Genomic DNA, 23,563 nt, shown 5'->3' on the forward strand with positions numbered 1-23,563 from the left:
ATAAGCAGGAACCAGAGGGACAGTGTGGTTACTGGGGATTTGAGGTAGAAGATGGAAGGCACCCAGAGACTGGGGCTGCTACCAATAGGTGGAGGAATTATGGTCTGGTTAACAGTGGTTGCATCTCTGTTGCAGACTTGTGCAGTGGTAGGAGATACGGAGCTTCAGACAAGTATCTGTTCTTATCAGCGGAGCACTAGCAATGGTATAGTAAAAAAGAGAGGATGTCTGCATTTCTCAGTCCTGGGAGCACATATTTTTAGCTTGCAAGGCTTTCTTTTATTTCCTGAAATACAATTCACAAAGGCAGTGAGCCATCCTTGCACAGAAGCACAGTCTGAAAGGATATATCTGTGTACACATTATTAAACATTAAAAGAAAAGTTAGATTAGCAATAGCCCAAATAAAATGCATTGTGATTGAATCATTAATTTTAATAATAATTATAACCACTACAATAATTTTGATGTGTTTTTTTTTTTTTACTTTCACAGAACTCTTATTATTCAGTACGAGAATGATCAGAGAACTAGAAAACATGACCTGCAATGAAAGATTGAACTAATTGGCTCTGTGCAATCTGTGGAAGAGAAAATGAAGCAGAGACATGGTAATAGTTTTCAAATACATAAAAGGCTGCTGCAGAGAAGAAGGCGGCACTTTGTTTTCTGCATCCATAGTGGATAGGACAAAAAACAGTGGGCTTTGTAGCAAAAATGGATTCTGGTAAGACATTGGGTAGCTCAGTTAAAGATAGTAAAGTGATGGAATAGTCTGCTTGAGAAAGATCCATCAGGAGAGTTCTTAAATGAGAGTTCAGATAAATGTGCAATGGGTTGCCTGATCTGCTGTAGGTGACGTTTTATGGTGCTTTCCAGCTCTCTTTTCTAACTTTCACCTGCACTCATGAAGGCTGTGTTTCTGTTATAGAAAGCCTCCTGTCTCTCAAATTTCAGTTAATGGCAATTCTGTCTTTGGCATCCATCAGAAGAGGATTGGGCCTTTACGTGTGGCCAGCAGATCAAGGGAGGTGACCCTGCCCCTCTACTCTGTGCTGGTGAAACCTCACCTAGAGTACTGCATCCAGATGTGGAGTCCTCAGTACAGGAGCATGCACAGAGGAGGCCACAAAATGGATCCAAGGGATGGAACACCTCTCCTATGAGGACAGGCTGAGAGAGCTGGAGCTGTTCAGCCTGGAGAATAGAAGGCTCTGTGGAAAACCTGTTTTTGCCTTTCAGTATTTAAAGGGAGGGCTGTGGGAAAGAAGGGGACAGACCCATCCTTGATGACATTCAAGATCAAATTGGATGGGACTCTGAGCATCCTCATCTAGCTGTTTGCGTTTCTGTTCACTGCAGGGGAGTTGGACTAGATGGCCTTTAATGGTTCCTTCCATCTCAAAGGATTCTATGATTCTTTCAAGAATGGAGTACCAGTGAGGATGTACAGATAAATATTTCTGAATGTCTTTTCTTCTTCATACATGTTAAGTCTTGCTTAATCTCATGGGATAATACTGTGGGTGAATGATGAGTAGTACATAGAGTAATGGCCTCACAAACTAAAGTCTTGGGTAAGAAAAAAATACCGATAATGTTGCAAGCACTTCAGGAATATGCAAAACCTCTAAGTATTTTTATATCAGGGACTTCTTATATTAACTCCATACCCTATCCCTTGTTGGTAAAATCAGGGAACAAAGATATGTAATCATATTTTCTGAATATCACATGACATGCATTTGTAGAATTCCTCTGCTACCAAAGGATGAGCGTCCCAGTGGGAACCAAGCCAAAGAAGCCTACAGTACTGTGGGGTGTAATGGAAATCTAGCAGACTTCTGCAAGATTGCACATCTTTGTGCAAGGAGGCAGGGAGAAATATCTGGTTAAAATACAAAGGAAATTACAGTTGGGGGGGGCATTGATATGTTTGGATCAGCCATTTTAAGCACCTCTGTTTATTTACTTTTAGGCTTTCGAATTATCTGTTGATAGAATTAGTCTTTTTTTGCAAACTCTCTAAATGACGTGGTTACCTAACTTAGCTCCTAAATTATATGATATGAAAACCTCCCTTTGTAATTATCCTGGTACTTGACTGCTGTGCTTTGTTTAACATCCCAGCTGATGAGCGATGATTTCCTGAATCCAGAACTGATGATCCTTGATCTTCGGAGAAAATTGCATCACTAGTTGGATTTCAGTAACACTGCTTGCAGCCGGCTTCTGGTCCAATCAGCACTACTACCAGCTGAAGCATCTGGAAATATGGTCTTAGTATTTTGCAGTTTGCTCAGGGGAGAGCAATAATAGTAGTAATATAAACTAGCTATAAGACTGGATTATTTTAATCCAGCCTTGATTCACTTGCACCTGCTATTTCTCATGTGCCTGGATTATCTGATGTATAAATGTGATATAAGAAGCATTTGATCTGTATGTTCCATAGCGTGCCCCTAATTTGAGGTGAATGGAACTCTTTGTAGTTGCAGGATGATTACAGACCAACAGCTGACTGCTTCTCAGATAGCATGGCTGTGAATACTTGCTTCTCAAAAGAGCAATACTGGAAGAAAGAAGAGGCATTTCTGAGTTTCACATTACTCCTACCTAGGAGAGCCATATGGAATCCTGATAAACTGGGAAATGTGTCAGCACAATGAGCCCTTACAGTGATTCATCTCTCTTCTAACATGATTGGTAATGAAATGCCATGGTAAGATAACAGCCCAAGAGCCTGTTTGGAGCAAACTCATTTGGCAGAGATTCCTTACAGAGTCAACCAAGTAAGAGCCCAACGGGCAGAAATCAGAGTGTGAGATGTGGATATTATTCTCTCATATCTTGCTGATTTACAGCATTTCACAGCCATTCTAGCAGAGACACCTACAGCTTCAAATTCTTAAATACTAACAAAGGAGAACTTCTTAAGTAGAAATTTCCACCATAAAGTTTAGAGCACATCATAAGCCCATGGTTGCTCCACATGGACATGAAAGTGAAATTCCCTCAGTCAAAGGGTTTTGGAAGTTATTAGAAGAATTCCAGGTTTCAGCCAGAAAACAAGCTGGTGTTCAAAGCACTTAAGCATATATGTCAAAGGCATTAGTACATGCTTAAAGTCAACCCCTTCCCTGGCCTTAATTGATGCCTTTGCCTTCAAAATTATTAAAAGCTATATCAAGGCCTACTCTGCAGTCCTGCAGATAAATTGGAGGCTCCTGCTGATTTCAGTGGGATCTCAATGGTGTCTTGCTTGCTTTATCTTTTAGTCATGGCACTGTTAGGTTTAAATCTTTAGTGCTACCCTTACTTTCATTTTCTACTACTTCTCTGATGGATCTTTGTGGGGATTTACTGTCATCAGTGGCCTACTGATAGATCTTGTGACAAAATTATATTCTTTAGCTCTCAGTTGTCAAGAAGCTCTATTCTCCCTCTCACCATCAACCCTTCCCCCTGCCACAGGCCTCCCCCCCAGGAGTTATTGGAAGAGTTTCCAATTCAGGCAACAAAGTAATTAAGAGCACAGGATTTAACACTGACTGTAATAAGACTATCCATTCAAATTTGACTTGCATTACTTAATTTTGATTTTCCCCTGAAACACATTTACAAGGCCAGACGGGTGTATTATCTCAGCATACTGTTCATTATCAAGCATGACTGGAACAGGTGGCAACATACTGACGTGTCTTTAATAGAACAGAAGTTTGAATGCATATTTCAAAACTGGGCAAATGATTTCCTTTGTAACACCATCAAAACATGAGCAGTGACAATTTCAGGAATATGTTACCTTATCCCATCTTACTTTCATGTCCAGCACCTGCCAACTGGTCTGTTACTTCTCAGACTCTTGCAGTCTTCATCAAATCCTGCTGTCTGTGTTTGGAGAAATGGAATAAGTAGTCCTGGTATGTAACTTATCAGCATGTAGCTCTGCATGGGCTGAATGACTGCTGGGTGACTGTCACCTTAGCCTTCTGGATCTTTCAGCCCATTTGCAGCCAGTGATAGTTGTTTGCACCTCAAATACTCAGCCTGGAAGTCAGCCTTGCGCCAACATATTCCTACACTGCTGGAGAGTGGAGTCAGTCCAAGATGGCTCTAGCTGTGACTGTATTACTTTGTCGTTTCTCTCACTTGGAAACCTGGACAGTTCATGTATCTTATACATCGATGTGTCATACTCCTAGCTGCATGCCTTCATTTTCCTAGGGCAAATATAGAAAAGATGGAAGGTTTATTAATGCTACTGTCATTAGGTGCATTCAGATATTGAACCCAGGTGTTGGTGGCCCAGTTCTCTATACAATCTAAAGAAGGAGGAAGGTGTGCACTTCCAATATGGAGCATCAAAGTGAAATGTGCAAGACACTCTTTGATAGGTTGTGTTCAAGACTTCCACACTAAAAGCATTTTAGCTTTCACTCAGTGCTAATGATGCTTGAATTCCTAGTCTTTCAAACCTAGATCCAATTTCCAGTTACTTCAACAGCAATAAACTAAAACCTTACAGTCTCATTGGTTTCAGCAGAATAATTCAAGCCTGTATAAAGCAAAAGTTAGGTTGGATATCAGGAAAAAGGTTAGGAAAGGTCAGGAAAGTTTAGGTTGGTGTATGGGAAATTGGTAATCACAGCCTGAACCTCTGATTAATCAGCTGAGGCAAGTGTTGGGTCAGCTGTGGGAGCACAGGTGAGAGTAATTGAGCTGTGCTCCCGGAAGGGGTGGAGCTTGACTCAACCTCCTCTAGACCTCATTTAAGGGCTGACCACCACTAAGGCAGCTTCTCTTGGAGATCACTCTTTGGTGGAGATTGTCTCAGTGATTGGTTGTCAGCAGACTGAAGGCTTCCATGTGGTGAGTTTTTCCTGTAAATAACCTTTTGGATATTTACTACCATGTTTTCATTATTGTCACCGTACAGTTGGGTATCAAGAAAATCTTCTTTACAGGAAGGGTTGTTAAGCACTGGAGTAGGTTCCCAGGTAGGTAGTTGAGTCACCATCCCTGGATGTGTTTAAATGCCATTTGGATGTGGTGCTCAGTGTCATGATTTAGCCAAGGGTTGTTGCAGTTAGGGTACTATGGTTAGGTTGTGGCTGGACTTGGTGGTCTTCAAGGTCTTTTCCAACCTGAGCAGTTCTATGATTTCTTAAAGCAAACATGATCTATTTAAATTCTGAATTTTTGAAAAGAATAGGTAATTAAATATAGCATAAATCAATTTTAGAAATCAAGTTATTTGTAATTCTGTATTTTAAAGTTTTGGGTTTTTTTATTTGTTTGAACTTCATTGTCAGATAAGTAGGAATTTAATTAATAGATTTCCTACAGAATCATCGCAAAGTATCTTTAACCAATAGAGTTTATAAAACACTGTGCGTTGATATGAACTCTCTACAGCTCTGAAATATTAATTCCACAGAACATTGGTAGTAGTTTTAACAATATTTAATCTTTGTATTCACTTGTGTCTTCTATTTTGTCTTGCTCTTTCCCTATCAGAATAGTCTCTAAACATGTTCACAAATGAAATGTCAAAACACACCACAAACTGATTTTAGCCTGCCCGAGACTAATGTAGGAAGTGGGAAAACTAGACATTTTGAGTAGTGTGGGCCAATAAAAGACTTCAGAAGAGTGAATGACCACTTGACAAAGTAAGTAATACATGGACTAAGCATTCCACATAGATGAAGGAAAAGCCTTGAAATGATAGAGATTTTATTTTGCACTTTTTTAAAGGTGGAATCAGTAGAGATATTTTGTTTGGTGCAAAAAACAAGCAATTTTTTCATACCAGTGTGATAGATCTCCAGCTTGCAGACTGGGCAGGTGACAGCACTTAGCACATACTTCTGCAGTTGTCACTCATCTAAACTTCTGACCTATGTTGTCATATTTAAATGTAATTACTCTGTTACTTCAAGCTCTCATGCTTTGGAATCATTTCAAGTGGTCATAAGCACATGAAGAATCAAACAAGTACAGCAGAACAGTAACCTAGAAAGATAAATGCTTGTTCAGAACCTTATTTGACCTGCTGCATGTCCAGCCTATCTTCAGCTGCTTCATCCAGTTTCTTCTGGTTCAGGAGTTATACAGAGATGATAATACCATGACAAGTAAATAGCCAAGAAGGTTTGGAAACATGGAAAAAAAAACTGTGTTGAACTTTTTACGTCAGCCTCCGTGTTAATAAGGAAACTGACCTATTAATAAATGCCACACGGCCTTAGTTATCTCATTGTTAACTTAAATGAGGTTGTTACACACAGATATGTAAAAGCAGAAAAAGCAAGCGATTGAGAGTTAATGAGTTATTCTGTGCAGGTTTTCAGAAATCAGATAGTACTGAAAACTCCAAGTAGTGACTGGGAGTGTAAGTTTAGTTCATTCTTTTCTCTTTAGAGTTACTTGATGATGCTTTGAACACAACCCGTATTTGGACCACAGAGCCCCTCTGCAGAAAAACACTTGTCTTTCTGTTTTGCAGGATGGATTGCCACCAATTACTGGAAATGTGTTTAGGAAAGTATGTTAGCAAACAGCTATGTAATAAGCAGGACATTGGTGTTTGCAGCAATAATCTACCTCCAGTCCAGTGAAGTGTCCCTTCAGACATTTCTGACAGGTAGCAGTGATGTTGCTATGATAAATTCTTGACTCCTGACTCAGCCATTTTATTCTCTAGGAAGGTCTCTAATATAAGCAGTTGACAGTATTTCACATGGTTTATTTTCCCCATGGCTAATTCATTAGCTAAGACACCCATGTTTATTTATTGCACCTCAAACAAACTGTGATTTGATGGCTCCTGGATAGTGCAGGTCTGACTCCATGTGCTGATCGTGCAACTCATACAGATGATTTGTTGCACTGTTGGTTGTTCAGATGTTGCTGGTTACTTGCTTACTGCAAGTTGTTTGCCTTAGTTATTTGATCACAGTGTACCTGCCTGGTGATATACCAATGTAAATGGGTGTAGTACTTGGCTCTGCATTATCTGCAAGAGTCTCTTCAGACAAAAATAATAGTAATAATACATGGAATACTGTACTCAATAAAAGGACTTGATTAGATCCAGAAGCCACAAGCAGTCTAAAGGCAAAATCAACCATTAACGACACAGCCAGAAAAAGTCTGAGGGCTGTTGACCTACCTTAAGCTGGAAATCCCAAGGCAATGACATACTGTAACGACTGGCTGACAACGTGCCATAAATTTCACTGCCCACATGGCAAAGCAAGGAAACTTTGTCCTTTCCTTACTTTCGATCAAACAGGTTTGTATGAATGCTCAAATCATTCTGTAAACAAAGTAGCCTGCAAAATGGGGTAGGAGTATATCCAGAACAAACCTGAGTTACTTGCAATGGGGAGGGGAGTCTGGACTGTCTGGTCCAGAATGCCATATGAGCAATAAACATGTTTCTCCTTGGCCATATATAATTGTCCGTGACATATTGTCACTCGGCCTCAAAAATTCTTCTTAATAGTCCAGGCGGAAATGCTGGCTTCATAGGGGTCACGTTTGATGCAAGATACAAGCAGGTGCTTTTGAAAGACTAACAGTGCAGTGTTGAATGGCTGCAGGACTCTTCCCTCAGTTGTCTCTGTCTAAACCCCTCAAAGCTTGTGCCATCCAGCTGGAGCCTGTGTGAACTCAGCCACTTCTCCGTGGTTTTGCATCTTCCCTTACAAACAGCCGCCATAAATACTAAGAACATTTAGCTCACAGAGATAAATCCTGAATTCAAAGAGCAAAGTCTGCCAGACTGCATAAAACCAGAGGCTGTCTCAGAGCATAAGCACAGCTGTACCTTTGCCCAATTTACTGAACATTTTGAAATGTACTTAAATAACAGTCCTTTTCACTATATTCAGTTATAATGGTCATTAGAGTACTCTGCATCAGCTTTCCTTGATGCTCTCATGAGTCTGAATAGTAGCAATTTATTACCCACAGGGCCATGCAGCTTCAATCTCCAATGGCACAATGAGATTTCTTTCATTACTATAGAGATATTTCGGTACGTTCATTCACTTTCCCTGAAGTCAGAAAAACTGCCCCTGTGAGAATTAAGTATAGAAAAGCTTCACGCAATACAATACGCCTACTAAATTTTTCTCTGCTATTTTGCAGGATTTCGAAACAGATCAGACCATTTTCTGAACCTTACCTATGTTAGGAAGGTCTGGTCTGAACTGTCATTTGCACCCTTACATCCCCAGCAAACTGGGTAAGGTGAAGGATCCGTTTATGGCTTTCCTTGTCAAAGCAAAAACAAAAGAATATTCCAGAAGGCAAGTAATATGTACTTTCTCTAAGTGACCCAAGGGTCACCTATGAAACAAAACAATTTTTTGCCCAAGAGAGACATGCCTTTTGATTCAGGACTCCTTAAAAGCAGAACTAGATGGTACCTGCAATCTTGTAGACAAGCAGAGAACCAGTATGTCACGTTCTGAATCATCAAATGTTCTTTGAGACTTCTATCTACATTTGAACCATTTCTTTAGAACATATCCTAAATGCATAGAAAATATAAACCCTTTTATGTATTTATTTTGAACCAATCTGTTCCACAATCAACATTTTATATCTTAATTTTCAGTCATTTTGTGCAAAATAGGTGGCTACAATGTGAGTTTCGAAACAACATTCCTAGAGGTTCCCTCATTCTTCCATGAAACTAGTTGGTACCTGAACGATTTATAAAATGGGAAAACACTGTTATTAAACCGTTGTGACTCACTGGAGGCCTATTCTTTAGGGCTAAGAAGTGGCTGAGTAATGAGTCAGTCATAAAGTTTGTGGCCTGTGCTAAAATCAGATGTGGTTGAGTTGCTTATCCTAATGCAGTCAGTAGGGACAGAGTAAGCATATCCCGGTATGCTCCAACAGAGCAATTATTTTCTGCTACAACTGAAATTAATAATCAAATGCTGAGTGAAAAGCTCTGTCATCATTCATCAGCAAAGATTTGCGCACAGAGTTATAAAAGTTTGCAAGATCAAACGTTTAAATAGGAATGCATTCTTTATGCCAGCAATGAACACTTTGAGCTCTTTCACACACCTGAATGAAGTTTGCTTTCATCTTCACTGCTGGCAGTTTGAGTTATCACTGTAAAGATCTAACTGTGGTATGCTTGTATTCATTGATATTTACTTCACCTTTTTTAAAATCTTCTTGGCTGCAAAGCTGTGCAAAAACTGGTGGGCTTTGCAGTGTGGGGGCCAGTAGGAACCTCAGGCATTGCATCCTGAAAAATTCAGAAGGGAGTCCCACAGGCAAGGTGCAATCCACAGTCAACTGCAGACTTGTTTGTGGTAGGCTAGGAAGTTGTGAGGAAGTAAAAATCCATCTACTCCTAATCAAAGGTTCATGTGACCTTTTCTAGCCAAATGGCAGTGAGGTCCCTGATAGGTCATAGTGTAAGGAAGAGTATATGTGGTGTAAGAAAACAAAATGAAGCTCACCCCACTACAGGGCATAAGACAAAAAGAATGAGCAAGAACAGGCTAAAAATGAATCATATTGGATTCCTCATAGTTCTAACAGATGCCTTCTTATTTAGCTGAAGACAGAGTTGATATTACTGCCGAACTTACAAGCTCTGTTAAGTAAATTACACTGATAGATAAGAAGCTACAGAAAGTAAAATATAAAAGAGGGTTACATTATACTAATAGCATTAAATCCCAGGATTTAACATGCACAGTTTAAAATGTTATCAAGAAGAGATAGTCAAACTTGTTAATTTATTTCTTCTAGGCATAAAATGGCTATTTTACCAAAATGATCTCCTTGGTACGTAGTACATGCACTACCAGAAGTAAAGTCACTTTCCATTTTTTTTTTAATTTATATATATGTATTTATTTATTTATTTCATGTGAGACATGCATCTCAGTCACAGAATTGCAGTTGCATACAAAACAGCTTTGACTGGGAATTCACTTAGTGCTTCGTGAATAAACCTTATATTAAAAACATGTATGCATCCTGCAGTTCTGCTAACGCTTTCAAGTCACATACTTAAGGACTCATATTCTAAATGGTTAACCATTTAGATATTCAAGAGCATTGCAGTGAGCCTGGCCTAAAGCTCACGCAGCCTCTCTGTGCCCTTGAGAACTTGATATTTCATGGTCACCCCATTAGCAATTAGTCCCCCACTACTGCAATGGCATGATGTCCCCAAGGAGTAAAAGAGCAGAAGGGGGAGAAGAAATGGAAGAAATGCATCTGAAACAGGTTCCATCCTTGTTTTTGTAAAAATCTTCCTGATTCTGCGTCTCTCATTCTAATACAAACTTGATCTCATTAGAAAAACCTGAATGCTTGAAAATATCTTATTTTTATCTGTTTATTTATTTATGTAAGAAGGAGTTAAATACATAAAAGCGTTAGAAATGCACATGTTTCAGAAATTTAGAAGAAAAGGGGAGTCAGCAGGTAGGGGAGCCAACAAGCATTTCCCCCAGGTCTGTTTCCTTTCCTGATCAGTTCTCTGGTTGCCATTTGTGGCAATAATAATCACGTATGCCTTTAAATGATCACAATCCCTACATGATGTCAGACTTTCTGGTTGAAAACTAAAGCTATAGCTCAGCCTAGGGATTAATACCTTAACAAATGATAAAACTAATAAATGGACATTCAAAAGAAAACTGCTCTGTAACTTCAAAGGGGTCCTGATCAGATTCAAAAGCTAGAATTTGCTTGAAATTTTCTTTTAACTCTTTGTAGGACGCTGCAGTGCATTTGGAGAAGCTCAAGCACTTGTTTCAGGCTCCCTAAAAGCTGAGCCCATACGCATGATGATGTTACCATCTGCTGGACTCCAGGAGGAATGCAGCAATCCAGGCAAATCCCTCTGCTGCTTGTTGCAGCAAGGCAAGCCACCTGCTCTCTCCAGCATCCCTAAAGCAATATGGAGAGGCAAATAGGCACCCAGCAGTCATCTTGTAGTGGCCACACATCAGGGATATGGATCCTGACCACTGATTTTGTTGTTTGGGTGCTGGAATGGGGAGCCAGGCTTGGAGACCAGGTATTTGCTGGAGGCTGCTCAGGAGCACGGGCCTGCAGGACCCTTTGGACTGCACCAAGGCACTCTAGACCCACTACGGGACAGGGCGCTGACTTAGAGAAGCATAGAGTAAAAGGGAGGAAGGCTTCAACATGGTGTCAGTGTGTGCTGAAAGCTTAACAAGCGGTCAAGTGCCCTATCTGGATGGGAGGCCAGGGCAAACAGAAAGTCCATCATTAGATACTGGTAGCTTAAATAGGTGTATTGCTCCCCGCACTCTCCACAGTAGAAGCTGGTTTTTTTTGCTAGGGATCTTCTACACTTAGGAAAAACTGAAACAAACATTTGACTTATTTGCTGTTTTCTGTTTGGAATTTTTAAATGACAGCAAGTAATTGCTCAGTGGAACAAATGACAATTTTATAATCATCTCCCAGTTGTCAGGGGAGGAAGAGCAATACAACACTGCTCAACATTTCTGCAACTGGAAGACAAATTAAGAAGTCACCTTAAGCTGATAGGTAGAATACTATACATGGCAAGTGATTATATTTCAGTTATCTGGCTTATACTCCTGAGCACCAAAATTACTTTAACAAACAATCGTTCTTAGCAAATGACTGTAAAACGTCTTACCTCATCAAAATCACTGGCACATCCACTGGTACTTCTCAGAACAAGCATCAAAGCTCAAGGACTGTATATTATGTTAAGCGGTTTAATATTGGATATAAAACAGTGGCGCTGGTGCTAGGGAAAGAACTACAGCTGAGGGAGGTCATGGGCAATCGAGGATAGGGGAAAACTTGATATTTAACTTCGTCTCCCATCTGCAGTATTTAATCACTTGATATAATATATAAATCCTTGATCTTTGATATTTGGAGTACCAAAGGAATTGTCACATTTTCAGAAGCATCTTTTCTGTCCAAAGGAACACTAGGTGGAAAGGATCAATTGGTAATGCTGTGACTGAATAAAGTGCTAGAGAAAAAAACCTCAAATAAAATAATGTAGCTGCGCTCAGCACGGCAGCTGTCTAATTTTCAGCTTCCAAGCACTTACCACTACTGGTGGTCTATTCAAGGTGAATCTGCTGTGTAATGTCACGATATTCAACAGAGGAATCTTCTGTGCATTTGCTATGCGTGTTAAAATTAAAAAACAAAGGACAGATCTACAGTACTCTCATCTAAATAAACTTTGCAAGGCTGTGCTTTTATCAAATTAGCTAGAGTGAAATCTGCTTTCATGGCAAATACAAACTTAGAGGAAACAGATACCTGAATTGTCAGGCTATTTATGTACTTTTGCTTGCTCTTTTCCAAATTATATTCAGCTTTATTTTTTACCAAGGCATTTCTTGGACTAAGCCAACTTCTATAATCCCCATTTCAGTCTAGGGCTGATATACAGATGGATTACAGATTCTCATTCAGCAGTTATATGCATGTGTGAACCAAAGAGAGTTAAGTATGAGCAAGGGTGTTTGGAGAATTCATGTCTTGTTCTGCAGCCTGTACCAGGGCAAGTCCACAGAAGGGAATGAGAGACACTAATGTAAAACTGGGGTAGGTGATACAAGCCCAGTACTCGTGTTCTGCAATATAACTAAGCGAACACAAGGAGTGCAAGGCTGATATTTCTAACCATCAAAAGAGACAAAACTGCCTGCCCCAAAGAAGGAGGCTGCAATCACTTTCTTTTCCAAGGGCTAGAAAAATAGTCACTTCTTGTTTGAACAAAAGTCTGTCAGGATCAGATAAATGATGAGAAGTCTTCTACATTCCAGTCCCCGGTCTGAGTCAATAGAGGAACACCCAAGCTCTTCAGTGTTGCCACCAGTGTTGGAAAGGGGAGACTCTCTGATCTGACTTATAAAGAACAAATTATCACAGTGACACATGCCCACTCCCATTTTAAAATCTCCAGGTGCTAAAAATGCTGCAAGCAGTGGTAGAAACAGAAGGACAGTTCTGCAGTGCAGGTCATGCTGCTTCCAATGCTCCTGGTTAGAAATGGGTGCCTGATCAATCTGCTTGCAAATGTTTTAGGATGAGGTCTTCTGACATTTTCTTCCTTGTATACCTTTTGTTTCTCTGGGTGACTTTACCTCAAGCAGCATTTGTAAACTCTTTGTAGATAACTTTCCTACAATTGCTGCTCAGCCTCATTGCTCAGTGCTGGCATTAATAGAGGACACGATTTGTCTTTAATATTTAAAAGTTATTGTCTATCTTCTAGACCTTTTCAATAGATAGAGTTGACCCTTCCCAAGGGTAGGGAAATGTACTGTGTGTTTCTTGCTTTTGTAGTAGCCTGGGTTCCGCAACACTTGCAGCATAGACAGGCAAACATATTTCTTTCATAGTGAAAAGAAATAAGCAGCTCCCTGTAGAAATGCACAGGACCATCTGCAGCTTGACGGGTCATTGGGTCCCAGGCTGAAGAGCTGTAAACCCAGAAGTCATCATCCAAATACTTAAAACCAGCTGAGACACTGCAAGAAATCCTTCATCCAGTAGCACACAGTTCCTCAGCCTTTTCACCTGAGGCTTGATAATGCATGGGATAATGTGTATCTGAGCATCTATTCCAGGAAGAGAATGAAATGTACAAACTCTGAGCTCCAGTAAATACAATGCCTAGCTCAGCTCTTGTGGAGATAAGGAGAACTTCAGTGAAAGGTCATTTCATTCAGATAATTAGATCCTGCTGACGTTTTCTGTGGGAATAAGTTGAGGAGGAGAGTCAGTGATTCTAGCTGTTGCTCAGATACTGACTATTAAGTAATTGCAGCTTACTGTAAATAAAGGTGACATGGAACGATGCTTTTATTTGTTGTGACTTTATTTTTGCAAAGTCTGTAAATAAAAGTTGCTTTTTTTTTTTTTCAGTTAAACTACTAATTTTTCAGAGCCATATTGTTACATGCCACAGAACGCTCCAAGGCAAGGATCTGCCTGAACTCAGACGGGAGGCCTGGAAGGCCATCTTAGGAGCTGTAAGGAGATGCAGGATGTTTAGGTGGGCTGGAAAGAGTGGCGGGTTCTTAGGGGAGTGCCGGATATGCTTACCAGCCAGCCACATCTTCACGAGGTATAGGATCTCCCCCATCCCTAAATTACCAAAAACTTGTCTGCTATATGCAGAAATCATAAAGAGCTGCACTACAGCTTCCAGCCAGTGTAGTACAGAGAAGTGATATACTTCGGGTGTAAAATGGCACAGGGGAAACTGCTCTTAGAGTATTCATTTCAGGTATGATGAACCCATTGTCCAGCAGTTTCTGCACACGATGAACTAACAGAACTCCTAAACTGCTGGCTCTTCCTTCCATCACCAGCTTGCCACTTGAATTTCTCATGTATCTGCATCCTTTATGCAAGGAAATGTTCTTCAAAAGGCTGTGAAATTTGGTGTTTGCAAGATGCTTGAGATTCAAACCTTGCAGTAGCAACATTTCTTATTGTTAAAGGCCTGAAAGATATTGCAAAACTGTTTTCTTAATAAAGCCATCATAACAGTCTCAGTATACACTGAACTATTTCTCCTACCACCCTAGTCAGATGGTGGGCTATGGTTCATGTTAAATGTGTTTGGAATAGAGGCTTTCATCAGAAGTAATCTTCTGGGAGTCTTTGCATGTTTGTGAAAGTCGAATGCACAGATGTGGCTGATAAGTAAGGAAATTGCTGTATTATTTAATGTAGATGTTAACGAAGATGTTCTCTGTCTCTCCCAGATGCAACAGCATTTGTCTTTATAATTGTATTCAGTTGCAGCAAAATCTTTTTCTCTTTTCCATCTAGAGATTAGACAGCTGGCAAAAAACAAAAAAAAAAAAAGAAAGAAAAAAAGAAAAAAAAAAAAAGAAAGAGTTGTTGAGATGGCAACATGTAGCTTCACACAAAGAAACAGCAAATGTTTAAAAGGAGAGAGGAAGAAGATACTAGCAAAGATGCTACTGATCAAGCTTCAAGCCCATAGCTTGAAGAAGGATTCCAGACCAGTGAAGCTCCAAGGTGGTGGGAAAACTGAGGCAGAAGTGCAAATCCTGTTTCATTTCTTTATTCTATTCATTATGCAAAAATCATGATATAAGAGACTTCATCACTTCCCAATGAGAATAAAATGTGAACTGTACTTTATGGTTTTAGGACACTGTTTAAAATCCCTTTGTACACCTCCAGTTCAGAATACTAAGTTTGATGCATCCTTTTTTTTAAGAATTGGATATACATCTTCTTTAGATTACAGCTCTTCCTATCTGTTACATTAAATAAATGCAAAAAAAAAGGATTTTTTAATGATCAGTTAGTTTTAAAGTTTTACCTGAGCATTCTCACTGGTTAATGCTTAAAAGAGATAGCTTCGTTATGGTGCTGGTTCTCTCTTGGTTCTTTAATTCGAGAGCTCTGACTATGCTTATGAAAGATCTTTAGCTGCCTTTATTTGCTGTGTTAAATCACTGAAGGGAAAGTTAAATAGATGAAGAAAATTCTGCGTACACAGTGTCTTTCTTCATACACCCCAAGACTTATCTGCAACAGACAACCTCTGGTTTTATTTCAGGTCTAAGCACATGTAAGACTTTGAAGGAGGAATATGACTCTCAGACTTCTGAAAACCTATATGTACATAGAATCGTAGAATCATAGAATGGCCTGTGTTGAAAAGGACCATAGTGGTCATCCAGTTTCAACCCCCCTGCTATGTGCAGGGTTGCCAACCACCAGACCAGGCTGCCTTTCCTCATAGGTGAGCTACTCCAGCCCTCTGATCATCTTAGTGACCCTCCTTTGGACCCGCTCCAAGAGTTCCACATCCTTCCTATTCTGGGGGCCCTGTGCCTGGATGCAGTACTCCAGATGGGGCCTCACAAGGTATCACATGTTGTGATATTTTACTTCCAGAGATGCAATAAATTTTCTCTAGAAGAGTCACCATCACCCACATTAACTCATTACCTTGAATAATATGTCTCACAAACATAATTTCATCTTTCCCTGCTAAGTTGCATGAGTAAAATAAGAGCACAGCACTTTCCTTTGAATTGTAGCTTGCATATTTTGTTAACAGCTTTGTCACAAACAGCCTTATGACATGAAGACAATTGGACATTCTTTTCACAGTCCTCATGCTTGCAGTCATCTTTAACATTTGTCAACACTAAAATATATGCAATTAGTGGGATGAAGTTTGGAGGAAAGCATTCAGAAGAACAATCAAGGCTGATTGTTTTGGAAGATGTGGAAGCTATTAGTGATCCTGCGTAGTATTAGGAATGTTGATCCTGCTTCACTGAACAGCCTGGCATTTCCAGCTCTTGCTTTTTACTGACAAGTCTATCAGAAATGGCACGTTTGTCATATATAATTGAAAAATGGCTATCTGCCTTCTTAGAACTTCCTTTCATTTAGGTTTGCTCTGAGATATGCAAAGCATTTTTATGCCTGGCATACTTGAATGTTAAATTCAATTTTCTAATGTCTACCACTAGCTTGGGGAAAAATAACACACAAGCTCTTGTACATACCCTGGGGATCATCAAGGAAAAACAACAGTCCCAGAAACCACTTGTGCTGCTGTTTTCAGGGCATAGAGGTTAAGAAGAATTTATACACAAAAAAAAGGCAATTACACTTTGAGTCAGCCAGCTCCTGTAAATGCTTTCAAAGACAGACGCATGAGTTTCAAAGCTAGAAGTATGCAGATCTTTCATATGTGCATCCTGTATTCACCTCAGGTGTGAGTCATGGCCACACAGTTCAGCTGTCTGGATAAACCAGATTCTGATATGTTGCATCAGATTGGTACACACAGATAGAGGCATCCATTAAATTTTAACTCCCTGTAACTTGAATGGCCCGAAACCCTTCTGCAGGATTGCTCCAGATACTTGCAGAAAGGACCAGCTCTGTTCCATCCCATACACCTTCACTCTACCACAGCAGTGGGACAGTCCGCAGACAACAGTGTCATTCAGGATGAAAAGGGGACCTGAGCCCATGGAAACAGACACATCTGTGATCTAAGCACCAAGCTGATTCAAGCAGTCAAGAAAGTTTCAAACCTCTCAAATATAGCACATATCTAGTCCTTGGCTTTTTCCACTGCATGGTGTGGCAGAACCGTGTTTTATATTAAGAAATGTAGCTAAGTGATTCTGATCTGCATCATCAGGTGCAGAGGTACCTTTCAAATATACATATATACATATATATGCTTTTAAAGTTCTTTAGAACTCTATAGTCTTTTTCTGGTTATTATGCTGATGCACAAACGATGTGAAATAGCTTGTTGTTTCACTGTGATGTTAAAAGAGATCCTGTTTGTACCCTAGAACATCCTGAGTGGAGACAGGAAGAAAAGAAGAAAAAAGGAAACACAAAGAGAAATGTGATTTTTCCAACCAAGCAGAATATTCACATGAACAGAGAAAGAGTTGCCTACTTGTTTTTTCTCCCAAAATTGTCTCTCCATTTTGCATTACACAATGCAAATTTCAAATAAATGCACAAGCTATTCCTGGAATGTAAGTCATGCAACTGTTAGCATAAATCTTGGACCCACCTGGTAGATGAGGGTAAGGCTGTTGACGTGGTCTACCTGGACTTCAATAAGGCCTTAGACACTGTCCCCCATAACATCCTCATTGAGAAGCTGGCTTCCCACAGTTTGGATGGGCATACGCTCTGCTGGGTGAAACACTGGCTGGATGGCCAGGCCCAGAGAGTTGTGGTCAATGGAATTAAATCCAGTTGGTTGCCGGTCATGAACGGTATGGGGGCCACTTCTATTTAACATCTTTATCAATGATCTTGATGAGGAGATTGAGTGCACCCTTGGCAAGTTTTCAGACAACACAAAGCTGCGAAGGAGTGTTGATCTGACAGAGGGAAGAAGGGCACTATAGTGGGACCTGGATAGTCTGGATCGATTGGCCAAGGCAAACTGTATGAGTTCCAATGTGGGAAAGTGTCAGGTCCTGCATTTTGGTCACAGCAACCCCAGGCAACCTTGCAGGCCTACAAAGGAGTGGTTGGAAAGCTGCCTGATGGAAAGGGATCTTGGTGTGCTGATGGATGGTCGGCTGAATAAGAGCCAGCAGTGTGCCCAGGTGGCCAAGAAGGCCAATGGTATCCTGGCTTATATTAGGAATGGTGCGGTGAGCAAGACTAGGGAAGTCATCCTGCCCCTGTACTCGGCATTGGTGAGGCTTCACCTCGAGTACTGTGTTCAGTTTTGGGCACCTCAACACAGAAAGGACACTGAGGTGCTGGAGCTGCTCAGATGGGCAACAAGGCTTGTGAAGGGCTTGGAGAATATGCCCTTTGAGGAACAACTGAAGGAACTGGGGCTGTTTGGTCTGAGGAAAAGGAAGCTGAAGGGAGACATTGCTCTCTTCCAATACCTGAAAGGTGCTTACAGCGAGAGCAGGGTTGGTCTCTTCTCACTGCTGACAGGTGACAGGACAAGGGGAAATGGCCTCAAGTTGTTCCAGGGCAAGCTTAGGTTGGATATCAGGAAAAACTTCTTTACAGAAAGGGTTGTTAAGCACTGGAAGAGGCTCCCCAGAGGGGAGGAGTCATCATCCCCAGATCTGTTTAAAAACCTATTGGACGTGGTTCTCAGGGACATGATTTAATGGAGGGTTGTTACAGTTAGGGTAAGTTTGGTCAGGTTACTGTTGGACATAATGATCTTGAAGGTCTTTTCCAACCTGAGCAATTCTGTGATTCCATGACTTCTCATACACAGATGGAGCTGTGTTCCCTCTCCTAGCGCTATCTTCACGCCTGCCTTTTGAATGAGGGTGAGGAAATTCTAAATTTCCCTTGCTGCCTGTAACTTAACAGCTCCCAAACTCATGCACTATTCTTTAAACAGAGTTATAGCAGAGAGCTTACTCATTCTTTCTCTAGCGGTCTGATTTATCAAGGAATTTGCTCAAGGGGAGCATCTGGTCTATCAAGAAAATGAGTTAAACCTGTGCTCACATCACACAATAAAGGCTGAAGCCCAGATGAGTTGGCACAGTAAAAGTGATAAGAGAGAAGATGGTAAAAAGAAAAAATAAAAGGAGCAAAGATGGTTTAAGTGCTCTTTGGGATGGGGGTAAAAGTATAGCAAGTAGTACAGTAAAACATTACTGAAAAGAACTTTCTTTTTTCTGTTTTCCTTGAATTCTTTTGTGCAGTTAATGCACTGCACTTGAGGTACCTGCAGATACAGCAGGTTGGTGTTTAAGGAATCTACCTTGATAGCAAAAGCAGTAGATAAACCTGGGGAAGGAGGTCCATACACAGAGAAGAGTTCCAAAATGACTGGTAAGTAACGTGACAAAGCATCAGTCAGTCAGGGTAGTGGGAAGAAGCTGCCTGATTGCAGTCGCTATTTTAACCTAAGGTCCAGTCTTTGTTGCTTCAAAAACTGCAGCATGACCCACATCTGGGTTCCTCAATCTAGGGATTTCCTTTTTCCTTCAGTTTTGTCTGGCTATTCTACCTGTCCAGCTGAAACCTTCAGCTCATCCAATTCACTGTGCACCACCATCTCCTTTCCACGAAATATTGCTTATAGATAATAGTTTAAGTTTAAAGAGAAGTTATACATCACCAAAGACTGAGCTAGCCTAGTTCAACTGTAATATTACCTTCTGAGGATCTTTTGTGTCATTAAAAAGACATGGTTTGTCCTTTCTGAGTGCACACAATGGTATCTTAAAGAAAAATTATGCTTTGTTTCTGTCTCCCTCTGAAATTAAGTCCTCTTCTATGCACTAATCTTCAAATTCAAAAATTAAGCAGAAACCATGTGAGCTTCATTTTCTTTGATAATCAAGTCTGAGCACAAGGTTCTGCACTGCATATAATAGAATATGGGTAGTGCTTTTCCCTTCAAGTGATACGACCACCCATTCACTGTGCAAGAGCTCTCTGCTTTGCAAGGCAGGAGAATGGCTTTGTCACCCCAAACAGTGTAGGAGGATAATACAGCATTAGCAGGACGTTGTGACCTTTGGTTTTAGTATTGGCCACCTGTCACCAACTTCTCACGCCAACACAGGAAAGCTCTTGCAGTATATGAAGAAAATTGCTTGCCTATACCAGCAGCTTGTGCTCTATCAAGATAACCTGCTGGGTTCCTGCTAACTTTGAGACTGCCACAAAAGTCTGATATGAATTTATGACTTCAGAGTAGAACTGTCTTAATGGCTTCAGTTGACTTTCTATGATCCCCAGAGGAGGAAATGCTCTAGCCAGTAAAGGTAGGGTATAAGTCTTCAAAGATACTGATAAAAAAGAAGCTAGAGAGTGTTATTCTTCAGTGACCCCATCTCCAGTGAGAGAAATATGCCCTTTATCAAAAACACTTACTGAAGGAAATGAGAACACACATTTCTACTTGACATTTTACAACTAGAAATGTAAATATTTGCATGGAAGTGCATGTTACATATGAGCTTTCCCGATAATATGAAAAATAGAGTTCAGCTTAATGAAAAGCTGATATAATATTAAAAAAGATAAATAAATAACTGCTTCATCAGAGCCCTCTGCTCTGGAAAGGCCGTAGCTCTAGACTCCTTTCCTGCTATCAACCACACATTTTAAAAAGGGTAATTTACAGACTAAAAGGAGGTTCTGTGTGAAAGAACAAGGTAAACTGAAAAGCTTAGACTGAGCCTATATGGTTGTGTCATATTTGAGGTGTGAGTTGGTTTACAAAGAAAAGCACAATCTTCAGTTTCTCCTCCTCAATTTCTTCTTCTCCCAATTTCTTTGAAGAGAAACATCCCCTTAGGCCCACATCTTTTAAAAGCAGCACATTATGGCAATCTGACACCTTACCAGTGTGTCACTTGACCTTTCAGGGCTCAGCCATCCTGATGCTCAAATCTTCACTGGATGTTTTGCCCAGTACAGGGTTTGTTCAGGTGCTGCTGTGTGATCCTTCCTTCACAAGTCCCTTTAAGCATTTCAATGTTATTACACTGAGCACTGGAGACTGTGCACAAAGACTTGATTCACTGCTGTGAGAGCCTGAACAACTGCATCATAGGGACCCAGATTGCACTGCTGCTGCCTGCTAAAGGAGGAACAGGCCCTGTGGTCTGCAGGCAGAGACAAAACCCTGATCATCAGTGATGGCAATGAATGCAAGTCCTAGTTTTGGAAGAACAAGAAGTATTTTTTTCTCTTTCCTCCTCAAAATAATAATGCCACTAGGAAAGAAGCAGCTCCTAGAAAGTACTGTAACATCTCTTAGCAGTTATTTGGTCATCCAAATAGTTGCTTTTTGAAAGGTAACAGGCAGTTCACACAGAAATGGTTCTTTTAAGGGCTCTATTCACTGGCAGACCTGAAACAGTTTTACTCGGGTCTGTCGAAAACTTTTCAATAATCATGAGAATCATCTCTCAGGATGCAGAGATAGAACTTGTTTAGATTTTTATTTAGCGTGGGGATGTGGTGGAAGCAAAACTGGTTCTTTATACGAAGAATTACAAATATATCCCATTAACCCTATAATGTTCTATTTTTTAACAAAAAATGTTATTACACTTATTTTAGTCAGTTTGCTAACAGTGGTTTGAAGTGATCAGTCTCTGTCATGTTTCTGGATGGGCTGACTCAGCTGCTTCAGTAGAGAGTAAGCAGATTAAGGGAGGAAAGAGCACAGTCCTCTCTGTCTCCGTCTGTGCATCTGAAGATCCATAGCAGACTCTGCAGTTATTTGCTGATGTAAGTTTCTGATGCTGTGGCACATTTTTCAGATGTGCTGATTATATATGCTGTAGCCCAGTTCTTCTCCTTACCTTCAGAAGTGATGTCCTCTCACTATTATCTTTTCAAGGTCTGTTCTCACTTCTAACCAGTAACAGAAACATGCGGCTGTGTCAGAGGAGGGTCAGGTAGAGGTTAGGGACAGGTTCTTCACCAGATGGTGATGGGGCCCTGGAACAAGCTGCCCAGGGCAGTGGGCACAGCATCTAGTTGACAGAGATCAAGAAGTATTTGGACACCGCTCTCAGACATAGGGTTTGGTTTTTGGGTGGTGCTGTTTGGAGCTGGGAGCCAGACTTGAAGATCCATGTGAATTGCTTCCAACTTTTGCTATTCTGCGATTTAGTCAGGAATATTTGCAAATAGCAAAGAGAGATTTAAATTTTGGTTTTCAACCCTGCCCGTTTGCTACTAGTTCTGCACAGCTGTCAGAAGCCCGTGGCTTCCAGTGCACATTCACTAACGAGCCCATGAGGAGTGTATTCTGAGCTCACGACTTTCTGCCTCTGCTTTTGATAGAAAAGCATCTAATGCACCAGAGCACCCTTTGTTCATCTGTTCATCTTCAGTAGCTTCAGCATTGGACCACTGGGTCTGTGTTTCCAATTTACCTTAGTCTCCAGAGCAACTAAGTCTCAGTGTTAGTGCTTCTTCTCAGCAGATTTGGTTCTAAAATGTTTGTTTTCTGTCTATCCATCCCTTCCATGCATCTCTCTGGGACACCAGGTAACTGCTCCTGGTGTCATGCCCCATGCATGCACCCGTCTCTCCCTTCCCTTGATCTTTTCTACACTGACATCTTCATGTTACTGAAGTACAGAGCCATCAAAGGCTCAGCGTTATCTGTACAATTAACTCAGGCAGGCAGGGGATCCCCTGAGTAATGTGGTGTGTATCCAGCCCATATGATAAGCAGCGCATCCGTCAATAGGAAGTCGCTGAACTTCAGGGGAACTTGACAAGATGAGCTTGCTCAGAGGTGATTCAGCTCAGTTTTATTTCATCCTCTCAGCATCCATACACTCGTTTTCTGAAAACTCAGACTGTGATCTTTAAACCAGATTTAAACTAAACTCTTCTTAATGCTTGACAGGTCCAGCCAGCCCTGTGTCCACACAGATCATTTGTAAAAAAAAGAGGAAAAAAGTAGCCAAAGCTCATAAAAATTTGGTAGTTATGGAAAAATATGTGTAAAGCCAGAGTGCTGCAGAGCAATTTTCCTTCAACCTTAGGGTAAAGCTGCATTAAGACAAGGTAATGAGGTGACTTGCACAGGTACACATAGATAAGTCTGGAAAGCATCAAAGCACTATTTCCCCAAGGTTGGAAGTACCTCCCCAGCACCATCCATATGCATCACATACATGCAAAAGATTCATAAATCATCTCATTGCTGTTCAGCATCTTTGGCATATCAAGTAGCCACTTCTTATTTCCTTCACTCTTCATGACTCTGGCATTTATGAATTTTCAACATGGGTCACACAGCATACTGCAGCTTCAGCCCCCCACTGCCCCAGGCACCTGCTGCACATACCCTGTCAGCAAAAACCATTTCGACTGGCTCAACAGCTGATCACAGCCTGAACCTCTGATTAACCATCTGAGGGAAGCAATGAGTCAGCTGCAGGAGCACAGGTGAAGGTAATTTAGCTGTGCTTCTGGAAGGAGTGGAGCTCAATTCCACCTCTCCTAGATGCCACTTAAGGGCTGA

General features: G+C 40.7%; 1 long non-coding RNA gene across 1 annotated transcript in view; it reads left to right on the plus strand.

Annotated features, from left to right (window-relative positions):
• Positions 1–14,876, plus strand: part of LOC107321238 — a 41,693-nt gene extending 26,817 nt beyond the window's left edge. Inside the window, exon 3 of the long non-coding RNA XR_001558509.2 lies at positions 496–14,876. This is a non-coding gene — a long non-coding RNA (uncharacterized LOC107321238). The remainder of the gene's footprint in view (positions 1–495) is intronic.
• The last annotated feature ends 8,687 nt before the right edge of the window (positions 14,877–23,563 follow it).

The sequence above is a fragment of the Coturnix japonica genome, chromosome 1 (genome assembly GCF_001577835.2).
Source record: "Coturnix japonica isolate 7356 chromosome 1, Coturnix japonica 2.1, whole genome shotgun sequence".
NCBI lineage: Eukaryota > Metazoa > Chordata > Aves > Galliformes > Phasianidae > Coturnix > Coturnix japonica.